We start from the raw sequence: 17,588 nt of genomic DNA on the forward strand, positions 1-17,588 counted from the left end.
CGCATTCCGTGTCTGTTTTGATCCGTCACTTTGGAGGCTTTGCTTTGTATCTTGTGGCAATTGAGAGAGGAGGGTTTAAGGGTTGCTGGCCATTGATCCAGGGCACACTTGAGCAGTGTGGTGGTGGTGGTGTAGCGCTACACCATGACCTGCATACTCATAACAGAGCATGCTCAGGCGAGAGCCACTCAAGGGTGGACTGACCAGCGTTTTTGTTATACCTCCACGACCCCATAGCTTGATCCCAGTACAAACGTACCACCTATAAGTGACAACATCTACGAGTACTGGGAAACGGTGTCTGAGCTGCGTAGCTGGCCGACGCGGTAATCTCGGGGCGTAGGTGTGTAATCTTGCGAACGGCAATGTTTCCGCCCACATAAATGGTGGCCATGACAAGGCAAATGTTCCAGTTTGTGGAGAAACGATTCTATCGGCACGTACTACAGTAAGCCCCTGTGGGTGCACGTCCAAGCACTGGGTTGAGAAATAACTAGCGGGAAGCCTGTTTTATGACTGGAGTCATGCTAGACACAACTCGTCAACCTCACCATAGGGGCCGTCCATAAATGACGTCACGCACCTGGGGGGGGGGGGGGGGTCAGACATTTGTGACGATATGTGACGAGGGGGGGAGGTTTGAGAAATGTGACATCACGTAAAAATGCGCAACTTTAAATAAATATAGACAGCATGTTCTACTTAATTAAATAGTCTTTTTAATAAATGTTTTCTCCTACAACATCAGTGCAGCGCCACATTAAATGTGCACTACAATGACAATAGTTTAAAGCGATTTGAAGCATGTTTTATATATTTTTTTTGGGGGGGGGCAGAACTTTGTGACGTCATATTTGAGGGGGGGGGGTCTGACTTTTTGTGACGCCGTGTGACGAGGGGGGGGGTCAAAAATCGTCCAAAATCGCGTGACGTCATTTATGGACGGCCCCATATACAATGCACCAGCAGCCCCCAACACTCACCAGTTTATACGGTGGCGAGATGTTAACTACCTCGCCTGGTATAGAAGAGGTCGTTGGTTTGATCCTGACTCTGACGCCTGCTGTATATTTGGAATTTGCGTTTCTCTCTCTCTCCCCGTGGTCGCGTGGATTTTTCTCCGGACCCTCCAGTTTTCCCCTCCATATTTAGAATCAACGTCACGCGTTAGAGTTATATGGCTGCTATAACTTTCCACGTGATGATGATAAGCCACTTGGTTTGAGCTATCATTTGTGATGGTCAGGTCGCTTCTAAAAAGAGCTCTATAGCTCCAATGGTTAAAAAAAAAATTGGTTAAAATATGTTTGAGTCAGATCACGTGCGAGTAAAACCTCCACCACCTGACACAGTCAATTCACAACGCTGTCCTTCGATCTGCTCCGACCTGTTATTACCTTAAAGCGATCCAAAAAAAAACTCTGCGACGTGTGCCTGATTGCCTATTAATAGTTCCAAAGATTGCCCATGCGATTTGGATCAAAACCCATTTCATGCAGCTGCTGAACCCAAAAGTATTTGTTTGGAACTACCTACGTTCCGTCTCTTGGCATCTCCACTCTGCCATATCTGTCCTCATGAAGGCCGTAAGAGCACGACAGCACGTACCCTCAGCAGCATGTCAAGGATATACAAGGGGGCGGGGGGATAATTTTCTTTGGTGGATTCCTTGATAGTGCGGATTGCTTCGGCGGTGAGGTTGTTCCTGAGTTGTTGGTGCTCGCAGATGGGAAAGATATATCCAAGCCCCGTGGTGAGGCAGGGCCCACCCCAGGCCCTCCTACCCACCCTCGCGCCACCCCGACTGCCGGGCCTGGCCTAGATAAGGAACTTTTGTTGATCTGGACCAAAAAAAACCCCGCTAATTGTCGCAGATTTATCCGAAGATATTGGGTCATGGAGAGCCTCATCACAAATATGGCGTCACAACCACGCGGTTGGCTACGTACGGTAGGAAAGAAGTTCAACATACATTAGCACATTTATACTCAACCATTAACATCAATATAGATCATTGTTGGTACTGTGTGGGGGCTACCGTCCCCGCCATCACTCAATTGTCAGGGCCGTTGCCCACCGACTCCCCCGTTCCATTCATACCGCTACCCCCCGGCTGCTCTGTCAGGTCCAGACTACCGGCCCCTAATGTCTCGCCCCCCTTTACCTCTGCCTGGGATGTCGACCGCGTTTGCGTAGCTTAATTAGCGGCTCGTACGCTTTGCGCTTGCGATGCGTTACACTGTTCAACGGCGGCGTGCCGCGGTGAGCGCGCTCGCAAAGTAAAACCCCGTCCTGCACAGGAATAAACAGGCGCGGTGCGCCGCCGTGGGATTCCCTCCCACCCACGCTCCACGCGCTTAAGCAAAAACAAACACGCCGCGATTACTTTGCTCCGATTTAACGGGCCGTTTACACAGCTGCGTATTTGCGCACGCCAGGCGCTTAATTCGCTACCTCGCTATTAGACAATCGCGCGGGTGCACGACCACCACCCCGTCGCACAGGCGCGCGAGCGTTAAGCGCTACTGTAGGCGATTGCGCAGGTACGCGAGCGCTGGGCACCACCGAAAATAGTCGTGTAGGCACGCGCACGCTGAACAATACTGTAAACGATCGTACAGGTACGGACACCAAGCACGCTCTACTCCCTCATTCGCCGCAAACAGCCGCGTATGCGCGCGAACACAAAACACTCTCCACCCTCCTCTTTACCCTCCAAAGGACCACACGACACAGTTTATTCCCCTACCAGTTATTTTATTTACCGCGAGCGACCCGTTAAGCTACGCATAATTGTGTGGGTCAGTGGATGTCAGCCTATTCCCCTTGGGATCCTAGACTGTATTTCCTCTGCCTATCGCTCTGCTTTCTACCCTCGATCAAATAGCCCAAACTTACCTCTCTCTCTCTTACTCACGCGTACTTCCACTCTGCTGCGCTGGAAGCTGTAGGAAAGCGATCAGTAGAGGGTTGAGCCTGGCTGCGCTGAAGTTCATCACGCGGACGTCTCGAACGGCTGACTCCCCTCCTACGTGGACCGCGATGATTTTTGAAGAAGACTGTCGCTTGCTACGCTAAGCCTCCGTATTTTATACACACTAAAGGCATTCCGTTGCTCTGGCGCCTGCCCACCCGTGCTCCTTCATATTCAGATCTGTAATATTACTTATGACAAAGGTGTACCGTGGTTCCCACGCTCCGTACCACCCTGTCCATTCAGAGGCTGAGTTATTTTCGTCTTTTTTCATATGCTGATCCGTGGTGACCTTTTCTCGAACAAAAGACATTCAGATGCTTCCGCCCCGCGCCACCCTGTCTTTGCAGAGGCCTGAATGCTCCTATCCTGTTGTTATTTGGACTCGGGAGCTCACCTATAGTCAAGGGCATTCAGTTCCCAATTCCATCTATAACAACAGGAATTCAGTTCCTAATTCCATCTATAACAACAGGAATTCAGTTCCTGATTCCATCTATAACAACAGGAATTCAGTTCCTAATTCCATCTATAACAACAGGAATTCAGTTCCTGATTCCATCTATAACAACAGGCATTCAGTTCCTAATTCCATCTATAACAACAGGAATTCATAGGAATAGGTTTTACCCTTTTAACTGGCACAAAAACTGACACCTTTATTCAAGGCATCATGTTTGCAATGACCACAACACAAGCAGTCAAAATGCAAACAAAAAAGACAACTCTGATAATAATATGCACTGTCCTTGAATTTGATTGGTCCACACCCGAGACAGCTTTTCTTAGAGCCTAGTCTCCATTAATGTTAAACCAGAAGATGCCAAAAGGCGTACAACTCAAAAACAGCGCACTATCAGAGTATTGAGGGCTCGGGGTGAGCATTAACATTATGAGACCTCCTTTGCCAGAAACAAGATATAGGAATAGGTTTTACCCTTTTAACTGGCACAAAAACTGACACCTTTATTCAAGGCATCATGTTTGCATGATGCCTTGAATGGAGACTAGGCTCTAAGAAAAGCTGTCTCGGGTGTGGACCAATCAAATTCAAGGACAGTGCATATTATTATCAGAGTTGTCTTTTTTGTTTGCATTTTGACTGCTTGTGCGGTCATTGCAAACATGATGCCTTGAATAAAGGTGTCAGTTTTTGTGCCAGTTAAAAGGGTAAAACCTATTCCTATATCTTGTTTCTGGCAAAGGAGGTCTCATAATGTTAATGCTCACCCCGAGCCCTCAATACTCTGATAGTGCGCTGTTTTTGAGTTGTACGCCTTTTGGCGTCTTCTGGTCCAACACCAATGGAGACTAGGCTCTAAGAAAAGCTGTCTCGGGTGTGGACCAATCAAATTCAAGGACAGTGCATATTATTATCAGAGTTGTCTTTTTTGTTTGCATTTTGACTGCTTGTGCGGTCATTGCAAACATGATGCCTTGAATAAAGGTGTCAGTTTTTGTGCCAGTTAAAAGGGTAAAACCTATTCCTATATCTTGTTTCTGGCAAAGGAGGTCTCATAATGTTAATGCTCACCCCGAGCCCTCAATACTCTGATAGTGCGCTGTTTTTGAGTTGTACGCCTTTTGGCGTCTTCTGGTCCAACACCAATGGAGACTAGGCTCTAAGAAAAGCTGTCTCGGGTGTGGACCAATCAAATTCAAGGACAGTGCATATTATTATCAGAGTTGTCTTTTTTGTTTGCATTTTGACTGCTTGTGTTGTGGTCATTGCAAACATGATGCCTTGAATAAAGGTGTCAGTTTTTGTGCCAGTTAAAAGGGTAAAACCTATTCCTATATCTTGTTTCTGGCAAAGGAGGTCTCATAACAGGAATTCAGTTCCTAATTCCATCTATAACAACAGGGATTCAGTTCCTAATTCCATCTATAACAACAGGGATTCAGTTCCTAATCCCACCTATAACCACGGGCATCTCGCGGTTCCCACGCCCCGTGCCGTGTGTGTGCGGTTTTGCTCGCGGTGGCTCCACGGCCTCCGCCGTGACCACGCAACTCTAATGTCAGGTCACGGCGCCGCGGTGCGTGTCAGCCTCTGGGGTAGATCGCCCAATTTCCCGGCCGCGGGAAACCATGAAGCTTGATCCCATTAGGGGCTTCTGGATAAAAACCGGTCGGCCAGGTGACCTTCCCTCCCGGCCCTACGTGGGGTGTGTGTGTGTGTGTGTATATACATGTGGGGGGGGGGGGGGGGGGGGGGGCAAGGGGCGCGCCGCGTCGGCGTCGTCACTCCCCGGTGGCGGTGTCACGGTGGTGAATACGGCCCCCAACGGAGCTGCTCCGCCGCGGTAGTACCACAACTGCATGATGAGAATTGTAATTAACTTGGTAATATGTATAATGGTTACAGTCATTATTATTGTGCTTGTTTATCTGGGAAAGCCTCAGAGCGATTTGATTTAGCGCGCAAACTATGAATGTTATCTAAATGCAATCCATTTAAGCCCGAAGATACAACATTAAATGCTTAAACTGCCCTTAAAAATCTACAGGACAATGTTTCTAAATGTGGAGGGGAAAAAAACGGAGGATCAGGAGAAAAATCCATATACAGGCATCAGGGTCGGGATCGAACCCACGACTTCCTGTATACCATGCGAAGTAGTTAACATCCCCTAGCCACCGTGGCGAGATGGTGGTATGAACAAGCTAAATATGTTCTTCAGTCTCGGCCCATGGGCTCCTTTCGAAACGTTCTGTCTCAGCAAGAGGCACGGGCAGGGAGCCAGGTGGTGTTTCAACTGCCTGGTTTCTCCCAACCACCCCTCTGTCGACTCGTTGCCCTACATGTGCTGATATGTTAGCGGTTCACTCTGTGCTTACCTTAATTTCAGATGGAAAAATATGAACATTGAGTGGATATACGTATACTGTATAGCAATAAAACTTGGATTTATGTATTTTGTACATGCAACTGCATTTAAAGATGTTGTACATGAACAGTGTGACATGGCCATTCTAGGGAAAAAAAGCCATGCATTAGTTATATAGAGATCACCAGCCATGCATTAGTTATATAGAGATCACTAGCCATGCATTCGTTATATATATACATCACGAGCCATGCATTAGTTAAAGAGAGATCACTAGCGATGTATTCGTTATATAGCGATCACCAGCCATGTATTAATTATACAGAGATCACACAGCCATGCATCCGATATATAGAGACGACAGGCCATTCATTCGTTTATTAAAGATCACGAGCCATGCATTCGTTATATAGAGGTTATCAGCCATCTACTCGTCATATAGAGATCACTAGGAATGTATTCGTTCTATAGAGATCACCATCCATGTACTCGTTATATAGACATCATGAGCCATGCATTAGTTATATAGATATCACTAGCCATGTATTAATTATATAGAGATCACACCGCCATGCATTCGTTATATAGAGATCATGAGCCATGCATTAGTTATATAGAGATCACTAGACATGTGCTCGTCAAAGAAAGATCACTAGCCATGTGCTCGTTATATAGACATCACCAGCCATGTGCTCGTTATATAGACATCACGAGCCATGCATTAGTCAAAGAGAGATCACTAGCTATGCATTAGTTATATAGAGATCACCAGCCATGTATTAATTATACAGAGATCACACAGCCATACATACCGTATATAGAGATGACAGGCCATTAATTCGTTATATAAAGATCACTAGCTATGCATTCGTTATATAGAGATCACCATCCTTGCATTTGTGATATAGACATCACCAACCATCTATTCTTTATATAGAGATCACCAATAATATATTCGTTATATAGAGATCATCAACAATGTATTCGTTATATAGAGATCAACAATGTATTTGTTATATAAAAATCACTAGCTATGTACTCGTTATATCGGAATCACGAGCTAGCATTAGTTATACAGAGATTACTAGCCAAACATTCGTTGTATAGAGATCACCGGCCATGTATTGGTTGTATATAAATCACCAGCGATGTACTTATTATATCGAGATCACAAGCCATGCATTAGTTCTATAGATATCACCAGTAGCCATCATTAAAAAATATCATTCGCCATGTACTAGTTATATTTCAGCTTTTTTTTCAGTTTATTTATTTTGGTATAGCCATGTGAGCCATTCGGCTCTTGAATCGGGTGCAACCACAACAAACAAAAAAAACAAGAAAAACATCTTAAAGTGACTATCTGACTGTGCAAACAGAAAATCCATGAAAAAACAGCAAAATATTCCTGAAAAAAGCACCGTACACCAACGCTGTGTGCAAAAAATCCCAGTGGGATGCAAGTCAAACAACAACCACAAGAAAACTTATATTAAGACCATCAGTCAAACTCCGTACTACAACAAAACATGTCCAAACCAAAAAACTTTTCGAAATCACCAAAAAATAAAGCCCTAATTGCAACGTAACAGTGATCACAGGGACTGTGACCGAATTTTTACAATAAACTACATAAATAACATGTAACACCAAATCCTAGAGCCATAGCTGGCTGCATGAATTACTCAACAGAAGCATCAGTCAGAGTATCAAATTTTTCAATGCACCTTTAAGGTCAGCACGCTAAATCAAAATACAGATAATATTTTGCAGCGTCATCCGGAGCGAAACATTTTATTTTATTTCACGCCAATGAATAGCAGTGGCAGCTAGGGGTGTACAACTCCTCTCGAGCAGTTTTGAGAGAAGATCTCATTGGTAGCGATTCAAGTTGCAGTTTATGGGCAATAGCATTCCAGACCCTGGGGGCATCAATTTGTAGTGGTTGATTTCACTCGGACAACTTTTGTCTTTCTTCCAACACCACTTTATTTACAGTTCTCCACATGTCCTCAATGCTTCACAGTTCCCTTGTTGCCACAGCTCACTCGCCGTGCTTCACTCGACTCGCTCGCCGCCTTTGTCTCTCCAATCTCCACTTCTCCGTCAGCTCCGATGTCTCTGTGCTTCCCCCACTGCTGGCTGCTTCGTCTCTGCTCTTCGCTCTCCGCTATCACTGTGCTCTCCACTGCTGGCTGCTGCTTCTCTCTGCTCTCCGCTATCACTGTGCTCTTTCCGCTGCTAACTGCTTCGTCTCTGCTCTCCGCTCTCCGCTATCACTGGGCTCTCTCCACTGCTGGCTACTTCTCTCTGCTCCCCGCTATCACTGGGCTCTCTCCACTGCTGGCTACTTCTCTCTGCTCTCTGCTCCCCGCTATCACTGGGCTCTCTCTACTGCTAGCTGCTTCTCTCTTCAGCTGCTCCACGTCCTGCCTCGTCCAGCCCCCGACTCCAAGTCTCGTTTCTCCTCGCGTCTCCACAATTTATCCCCGCTCTCATTACACTCCAATTAATTAACCCGCGCCCCAACGACGCTCCGCGTGCCCGTGCACCTGTTACCTCGCCAGACTTCAAGACGCCACTTCAGCCCTGACAACAACACCAGCCAATCACAGCCGTCCTTGGCTCCCCAGCTTAATTGGCCCGATCGTTACCTCATCGGCCCAACCATCACACCTGTTTGTCCCAATATGACCCATACTGTCCTGCCCCCTGCGCAATCTCACCAATTACCCCCATGCGCCTATTTATTCCACTACAAATAGCAAAGGCCCTTTCTCCAGTTTTTGTACGGCAATAGGGAATGTGAAGCTGGTAAATGAGCGAAGACCTGAGGTCAAATTTGTTCTTTCAAACAGAGAGGAGATCCAGCAGGTAGTCTGCGGATTTTTTTGTAAGTACATCGTGAATAAATAAGATCTGGTGTACAAGCCGTCGAACATTAAGAGATGTTAAATTTGACCCAATGTAGAGATCACAGTGGTGAGTCCTATATGTGCAGTTCAATGTAAAGCTTAAGGCCGAGTGATAGATGGAATCAAGCTTCTTCAGTACAGTGCTTGGGGCTGATTTATACACGATGTCACAGTAGTCAAGTAGAGGCAGTATGGTAGCTTTTATCAATTCCAAACGGAACATTGGGGGGAAGCAGTGCTTGTGTCGATACAGAAACCCAATTTTTATCTGTCTTTTTACCAATATAATCAATGTGATCTTCAAAATTCAGTTTTGAATCCAGGATGACCCCAATATACTTATAGATCTTGACTTGCTCTATTTGATCATTATTTAAGGAATGTAATTGGGGAAAAATAACTTCCTGCTTTAGTCCTGGTGAGAAGCATAGCACCTTGGTTTTGGAGGTATTCAGGACTAGTTTAAGAACAACTAGCTGATGTTATAGTTTGTTGAAATCACCCTGTAGCTTAGCAATCACGTCATCCGGAGAGCGGCAAGCAGTAATCAGTATCGTGTCATCTGCAAAAAGATTTACCCTGGAATGATCCAGGTCAGTGCCCAAGTCATTGACATAAAGAGAGAACAAAAGGGGGCCAAGGATGGAATCCTGTGGAACCTCTTTTGTTATCTTAACACTGTTTGACCTCCAACCATCTATGAATACAGTTTGGGTGCGAGAAAATAGGTAATTTTGTAACCATTTTACTGTGTTTTCGGAAAAACCGAAGCAGGGTGTTGTGGTCTACTGTATCAAAAGCTTTGGACAGGTCTAGAAAAAGACAGGCACAGTACTGCTTATTATCAAGACTACTGTAAATGTGATTCAGAGAGTCTAATGCAGCAGATGTGGTGCTGTATTTTTTTCGGAACCCAGATTGTTTTAGATGTAATAGATTGTTGGTGGACAGGAAACTGCTAATTTGGTAGGTCAATAATTTTTCAAAAATGTTCATCAACGGAAACAAAATTGAGATAGGTCGGTAGTTATTTGGATCATCTTTAGGGCACCCTTTGTGAAGTGGATGGACATAGGAACGTTTCCATTCTAGAGGAACTGATGTTTCTTTGATGAACAGGTTGAAAATATCGGCTATATGTTTGTATATTAGCTGACCAACAGTTAGTAGAGCAAAGACGGGAATACTATCTGCTCCGGTAGAGGAGGACCCTTTGAGGTTGGACAGTTGTTTCAGAACATTACTTTCATGGATTTGCTGGAAACTAAATTCGTTTAATGTTTGGACAGGGGTGTAGGCATTTTCATGAGCAGGGGTGACTCCCAATACATTATCAAAAAGATTACCAGCTTCAGAAAAATGAAGGTCAAAATTGTCAACTATTTTTGTGGGATCTGAAAAAAATTCCCCATTTCGGTTAAGCTCAGCGGGCAGATTGTCTGTTTTGGATGCCTTTTCGATACATTTGATTGTTTTCAAGAAAATCCTGGCATTTCCATGTGATTCCAGGAGAGTGGAGGAAAAGTAGGCATTTTTTGCATGCCGTATCTTTTCACACATCTCTTCCTTAAACCCTGTATTCTAGCCAGTCATTGACCAAATTACTTTTCTGAGTACATGCTCAAGCCTTGTCCCAAGTTTTCATGAGCTTTGTAATCAAAGGATCAAACCATGGTGGGCGGTTGCCTTTAGAATTTGGAAAAACGTGTACCTGAAGGTTTCCCAAGCCGTAGTCAGGTTGGGGATATCACAGACCTTGTCAATATCCGAGTGAAGCACATCATTAATAAATGCTTGAGTGCTGAAGTGTTTCATAGAGTGCTTCTCAACCAATTTAGGTGGGGTTTTGGGTCTGGCTGATGATGTCACCCCAAAAATGAAGGAGTGATCACTAAGGTTATTACCCAGAACACCAGTCAGTGTGAAATTGTGAGGGGCATTTGTCAATAGGACGTCAAGCAGAGATGACTGTCCCGGATTTTTTAGGTTGGGTCTTGTGGGGACATTTATTAATTTAAACAGATTAAATTCATCTGCAAAATTTGTGGCGACGGCCGGTGGGTTTAGCCAATTCCAATTTAGATCACCCACTAAAACTATTTCACCTTTAGGGAGGCCCCCAAAAAGCTATCTCAGTGCAGATGCAGCTTCAATATCCTTCCCACTAGGCGGTCGATAGCAGCACACTACCAATATCTGTTGATTATTTGGGAGAGTTATTTTGAGAGCAAGACCTTTAAAGCAACATTTTTTAAACAAGGAGTGAGCTCGTGAACATGCAATAGTATTAGGAACATAGATGGCAATTCCACCTCCTTTAGATCCTCGGTCAAGCCGAAAAAGGTTGTAGTTGTCAATCGCAATCTGTAAGTCATTGACGGCAGGAGTGAGAAATGTTTCTGTTAGGCAAAAAATGTCCAGGTCAAGATTTGCCACTTCTAGTTTTAGTTGACTTAATTTAATCACAAGCCCTCTGATGTTGACATGTAGAACACTAACACCTTTCCTGCAAGAAAAAACTACAGAATTATACGAGTTCTTTTCATTTGGGCCAGGATGAAGCTCAATACCACCAAGAAATAAGAAAAGTAGAATTAATAGTTTGCACAAGTATTTTCTGTGAAAGGATGAAGAGCGGGGAACCTTTGACGAATAGCAGTAGCTCGCAGATGCTGTTATTTTTAAGAGCAGAATGAAGTTTGGAAGGAATGCTGGTGAAGTAATGGGACAAAGATAGGGTTTAAAAGGATACAATGATGGAGTGTAGAAGTGTCTATGAGCTGTTTCATTTGCAGGTGTAGTGGCAAATCGAGCAACAAGTATGGACACAAAGTAACAAGGGGAGCTGTTTGTAGAGTTGAGTGTGGCACTAGATATGGCCGGGAGGGACAGCAGTAGGATACACAGCAGGAGAATTGCCATCTCTAAAATATCCGGGGTAAACACAGATTAACACACAAGCGGAAAAGGAAAAATATATATACTTGTCGGCCGAGCGGGAGCAAAACGTCTTGCCACACCCGTCACACATGCACGGCTTCTCGCCAATGTGCTAGGGTTGAACAGCGCCCCCCCCCCCCAGACAAGGACAGTAGATTTTGGGCTGCTGTGGGCTCAGCTGAACCGCTTGCACCACCTCGTTTCCCCGCCGCAGGATGGTGCTCGAGCTAGCCCTCCTTGAGCTCAGCCCACGACTGGAATGTCGTTTCTTGGCCTCTCGTGTCTCTGCTGCACGACCAGACGGCCCCACTGAAGCCCACACAGTGGACTCTTCATTCACGACCCTTGGCCGTCTTGACGATCTCCGTGAAGTTTTCCAGGAACATAGCTTGGGGTCCGTCGCAATGTTGCCTGGGCAGGAACACAGCTTGGGGTCCGTGGCAATGTTGCCTTGGCAGGAACACAGCTTGGGGTCCGTGGCAATGTTGCCATTCTACGTGACTTTACCGAAAGAACCAAGAAGATGAATCCCTGCAGTCACAAAAGCTTTAAATCGAAAAGTCACCAGACATGTTTTCGTTATATAGAGATCACTAGCCATCTACTCGTTCTATAGAGATCACCAGCCATGCACTCGTTATATAGAGATCACTAGCCATGCATTCGTTATATAGAGGTCACTAGCCATCTATTCGTTATATAGAGATCACAAGCCATGTATTCGTGATAAAAAGATCACTAGCTATGTATTCTTTATGTAGTGGGTTCAACTGAGTCGCAGACACACTCTTTGGAAGCAATACATATTTATTAATACCAACACATTAACACAAAGGGGTTACTGCCCCTTTACCAGATAACCTATAGTGGTGGACCACCAGGCTAACTATGCTGATTACTGGGAGTAGCTACAATGGACAGGACCCTGGCTTGTGTCCTTGTCCACGTGTTGGTGACTTCTTCTTGGAAGTAGAATGAAGATCGTACATCTTCAGATGACAACAGCAATGCTGAACCCCGAATGGGTGGCACCGCTCCCAATCGTCAGAACTCATTTCGGTTTAGTCTGAAGGAAAAAGACTACGTTCGTCAGGCAGTCGACGAGATGTTGGCCCCCCATATAATCTCCCCGTCAACCAGTCCGTGGGGTGCTCCCTTTGTCATGGTTAAAAATAAGGAAGGGATTTTGCGGTTCTGTGTAGACTTTCAGAAATAAAACCAAGTCTCCGTGGCAAACGCGTATCCGCACCCACAGATGGATGATTCGTTAGATGCCCTGTCAGGGGCACAGTTTTTCTCCACCCTGGATCTATTGTCAGGGTTTTGGCAGTTGCCCCTGGATGAAAGTTTAAAACCCAAAACCGCGTTCCGGACACCGCAAGGTCTGTTTAAATTTAACATGCTTCCGATGGGGCTTCACTCAGCTCCGGCCATGTTCCAGCGACTTATGGAATTGGTACTGTCGGGGCTCCAATGGGAGTCATGTCTGATCTATTTGGATGACATGATTATCTTTGGCCACACGTTCCAGGAACATCTGCAGCGGTTGCATGCAGTATTTGTTAAAATGTGGGCGACTAATTTGAAATTCAAGCCACTGAAATGTTACCTCTGGCAAAAATCGATTCGATACCTGGGGCACATTGTTAGTGAGTCTCGGATCGCCACGGACCCTGACAAGACTGTGTGCGTAAGTGGCCGACCCCCATGTCGGGAGGTGAGGTCCGCAGTTTTGTGGGGTTCGTGTCATATTACCGCCGCTTCGTGCCCAGGTTTGCAACAATCGCGAAGCCGCTCCACACTCTCACGGCTAAGCGCCAGAGGTTTCGGTGGGGGATGCAGGAGGCCGCATTTGTTGTGCTGCGTGATGGCCTTGTGAACGCACCCCCCCTTCGATACCCGATTTCTCCTTGCCATTTATGTTTGATACGGAAGCCAGTGATACCGAGATCGGTACCGTGTTGTCGCAGGCAGAGAACGGCGTGGAGAGAGTGGTTGCTTACGGTTGCCGGGTGCTGTCCCCCGCAGAGCAGAGTTATTGTGTTACGCTCCATGAGTTGTTGGCTATCGTGCACTTTTACAACAGTACCGCCTGTACCTCTATGGTAGGCAGTTTATGGTATGCACAGATCATGCAGCTTTGCAATACGCGCTATGCTTTAACTAGCCATCCGCAACTCTCGTGATGGTTGGAAATCTTGCAAGATTATTCATTCGAAGTCACCTATAGGAAAGGGTTGCGCCACTGCAATACGGACGCTCTGTCACAGTTATCGCCGAAGAGCCAGTGCGCATGTTTGATGGGCGCCGGCCGTTGTAAGCAGGCAGATGCGGGGGAGCTGGGTGCTGTGGTAGCATCGGTGGATGCTCCGCCACCCGTACCAGGGGTGGCGCGCAATAATACTATTGGTCTTGCGCACAAGGAATGGGGGCGCCTCTAAGCAGAGGATGCCTACTTACTAAAGTTACGGCGCCATGTTGATGCACCAAGCAATAGGAAGGGTCCCAGGGGTATGTCCCCCGTGGTCTTCCGAGATGGGCTACTTATGCACTGGGATACAGAGGTACAGCGGTACTGTATCGTGGTGCCAACTGCTCTGCGGGGTAGAGTAACGAGAGCTGCCCATGTGCGATTGATGCACCTAGGGGTGCAGAAAACGTTGTCTACGTTGAAGCGGGCCTTCTTTTGGCCCGGAATGGCAGAGGATGTTCACAACGTGCTCAAGGGTTGTGTAGAATGTGCCCGCCAGAAGCCCCCGCCCAGACTGACCCGACCACCACTGCAGTCCATTGGGGTGTCCCGTGTAAACGAGCTAGTTGCCCTCGACATCCTCGGGCCATTTCCTGCCACTCCGAGGGAAATAAATTATTGCCGGTAGGGGTAGAGTACCTGTCATGGTGGCCGGTGGCATGGCCCCTACCGGATCAGTCGGTGGCATCCATTACGGACACGTTTCTGCATGGTTATGTATTGGATAAGGGGGCCCCGGAACGTCGCCTTATGGACCAAGGCTGAAATTTTTCTTCAAAATTATTGCAAGAGGTGTGATTTGTTGGGTACAAAGAAAATTCGAACCTCGCCCAACCATTCCCTGACTGACGGGATGATAGAGCGTTTACATAGGACATCCATGTTGTGCCAACAAGTCAACGAGGCACAGTCCGATTGAGACCTACACGTTCTGGGAGTTCATGCGGCCTATAGGATGGCCCCTCATGCCTCGGCCGGATTCTCCCCCTTTTTTATGTACAGGAGAGAATGCGACTCCCCCCCCCCCCCCCCATTGAAGCCCAGTTAAATATTGAGCCAAGAAAAAAGAGAGTTGCAGTTGACGGAAGCCGGGGAACTTCAGCCAAACGACAGGATGCAAATAAAAAATTGGCTGGGCTCAAGGAATCGGAAATCGTGGAAACCTGGGGAGAGGGCATGTTTGCATTGCTCCCAGGTGCCCGTGGGCACATCTCCTAAATTACATAGGCCATGGCAGGGCTCGGTGGAGGTAATTGAGGTTAGGAGGCCGCAGTGTGTACAGATCCAGGTTGGTCGCAGGCATTGGTATGTGCACCCGTCACGACTGAAACCCTATTTTCCACCTCATGAGGGAAATTCACTTCCACCATCTGATGACCGGATGTGTGCTGTGTCCGACGGGTGGGAAAAGCACAGAGACCTCTGGGGGATCCAGAGGAGTGCGGGGCCGAGGGCAGAGCCTGGCCATACTGTTCAGGATAAAAGGCGAGCTCCAACTCACAATCAGGGTGGCTGCGATATGGAATGGAACTCGTCGTCCCGTCGTCGTCGTGATCTTTGCCCTCTGCAAGCTGTGGGTCTGGCAGCATGTTGGCTGTCCTGACCCATATATAGTTATCCCCCAAGGCTGTGAAGGCCAGAATAAAAGAGAGAGTGTACCTCCTCCTAGTGTCTGTGAATTAGCACCCTACATTCCATTAGGGGGTTATCTATACATGGTCCACCCTAAACCGCATCTACTGCACAAACCATGGCAGTAGATGCGGATACCCGATGCATAAACGGAAAATTACAAACTCTCTAGCAGTAGTGTGCGACTATGGTCATTCAGAACAGACTGCGCAACGCCCCATTCCACAGATATACTGAGACATCACAGCAATATGCTTCTGATAGCTCAGCGAAGTGGCTTGTGATCACGTAGAAATGTATCGCAGCCAAATGCTCTAAACGAGTTATGTTGATTTTAAATGTAGAGAGAAAAAACCCAGAGGATCCCCGGAGAAACACCCATGCGACCACGGGGATAGAGATACGCAAACTCCAAATATAGAGCAGGCGTCAGGGTCGGCACTGAACCCACGAACTCATGTATGAGAATAAGTTTTTACCCTTTTATCTGGCAACAAAACAGGTGTTAAGTTGTTAAAACACCAAAATGAAACCTTCTATAAGGAATCCTGTCTGTATTAACCACACTACTTGTGGTCAAAATGCAAAAAAATACTCTGATAATATATGCATTATTTTTTAAACTGATTGGTCCACACCAGAGACAGCTTTTTTTTGAGCCTCGTCTCAAACGGTGTTAGACCAGAGGACACCAATAGGCGTACAGCCCAAAGACAATGCACTATCAGAGTAATGAGAGCTCCGGGTGAACATCTACATCATGGGACCTCCTTTGCCAGTACCAAAATATGAGAATAAGTTTTTCCCCTTTTATCTGTATATCATGCGAGACCCATGTAGAACAGGGGGAGAACATACAAACTCCACACAGCAAAGCGCCCAATTCGGGCATCGAACCCAAGTCCTGTGCTGTGAGTCACGAGCGTCACCATTGTATCTCCCTGCTGTCCGTGAATCCCCTTTGTAACGGGGTAAAGGATTGGAGTCTCATGGACGCTGGGGCATCTTTTCGTGAATGGTTGAATCGGCGCACACACTCGCTCAATGACATCGTGGCCTTATAAGGGAAAGCAAACAATCGAAAACGTTTCGGGCAAGTGTTCCGTCATCATCGCTCATACATAGAGAGTCAATAAGGACGAGGGTGGATTATAATCAGAGTTTGAGACCGCACGTGTTTTCACCATGGGGCCTGATGAGAATTGCATTTGATAAAAAAGAGTATCCTCATGACCAGTTTTTATATTGGCATAGTTGTGGTTATCGAGTGACAGGCAACCCCTTTAATAATCAAAACAAATATTACTACATGAAATCAATCTGTATTAAAAATGCCTTATTATATATGTGTATTAAAAAAAATTGCAGGTACGTTGCATTGTGGAAAGCGTTATTGTTGTTGTGGGGACGAGGCACGTGGCATGAGGTCGCCAAAGACGCGAGCTCGGATCCAGCATCGGTTTCAAAACTAAATAAAAAAAATGTTTTTACTGTTTACCAGGTAAGGCCCCAGCTGAGCTGTGTCGCTCTTTTTCAGAAGCGACCTGGCAATCAAATATGAGAGCTCAACGAAGTGGCTCATCATCAATCATGTGGAGATTCTAAATGTGGAGGGGAAAACCGGAGGACTCGAAGAAAAATCCATGCGACCACGAATAGAGAGAGAGAGATACACGCAAACCCTAAAAATACAGCAAGCGTCAGGGTGGGGTTCGAACCCACGTCCTCCTGTATACCAGGTGAGGAAGTTATCTTTTCCTAACCACCGAGGCACCCCCAATGAGCTCTCCATGCAGAGACGCGGTTGCGGTGAGAGCGCAGAGATCCCGTACCGTGGGGATTTCCTCGTCTCTCAGAGCGAGAGAGACGAGAGAGAGAGAAGTCGTGCGTGGTGTTTTCATCAATGGCGCGATGCTGCAATAATTTCCTGGGGGAGCTCTGTGATGCGCGCTGCGTGGGTGAGGCTGCCCCTCCTCTCCCGGGGAGCTCCCCGTGTGGTTTTGCCACCAAGAACCTCCCCCGAACGCATGATCGCTCCACCGTGG

Source organism: Petromyzon marinus, chromosome 56 (assembly GCF_048934315.1).
Source record: "Petromyzon marinus isolate PM22_M1 ecotype Great Lakes invasive population chromosome 56, UKy_Petmar_22M1.pri1.0, whole genome shotgun sequence".
Taxonomy (NCBI): Eukaryota; Metazoa; Chordata; class Hyperoartia; order Petromyzontiformes; family Petromyzontidae; genus Petromyzon; species Petromyzon marinus.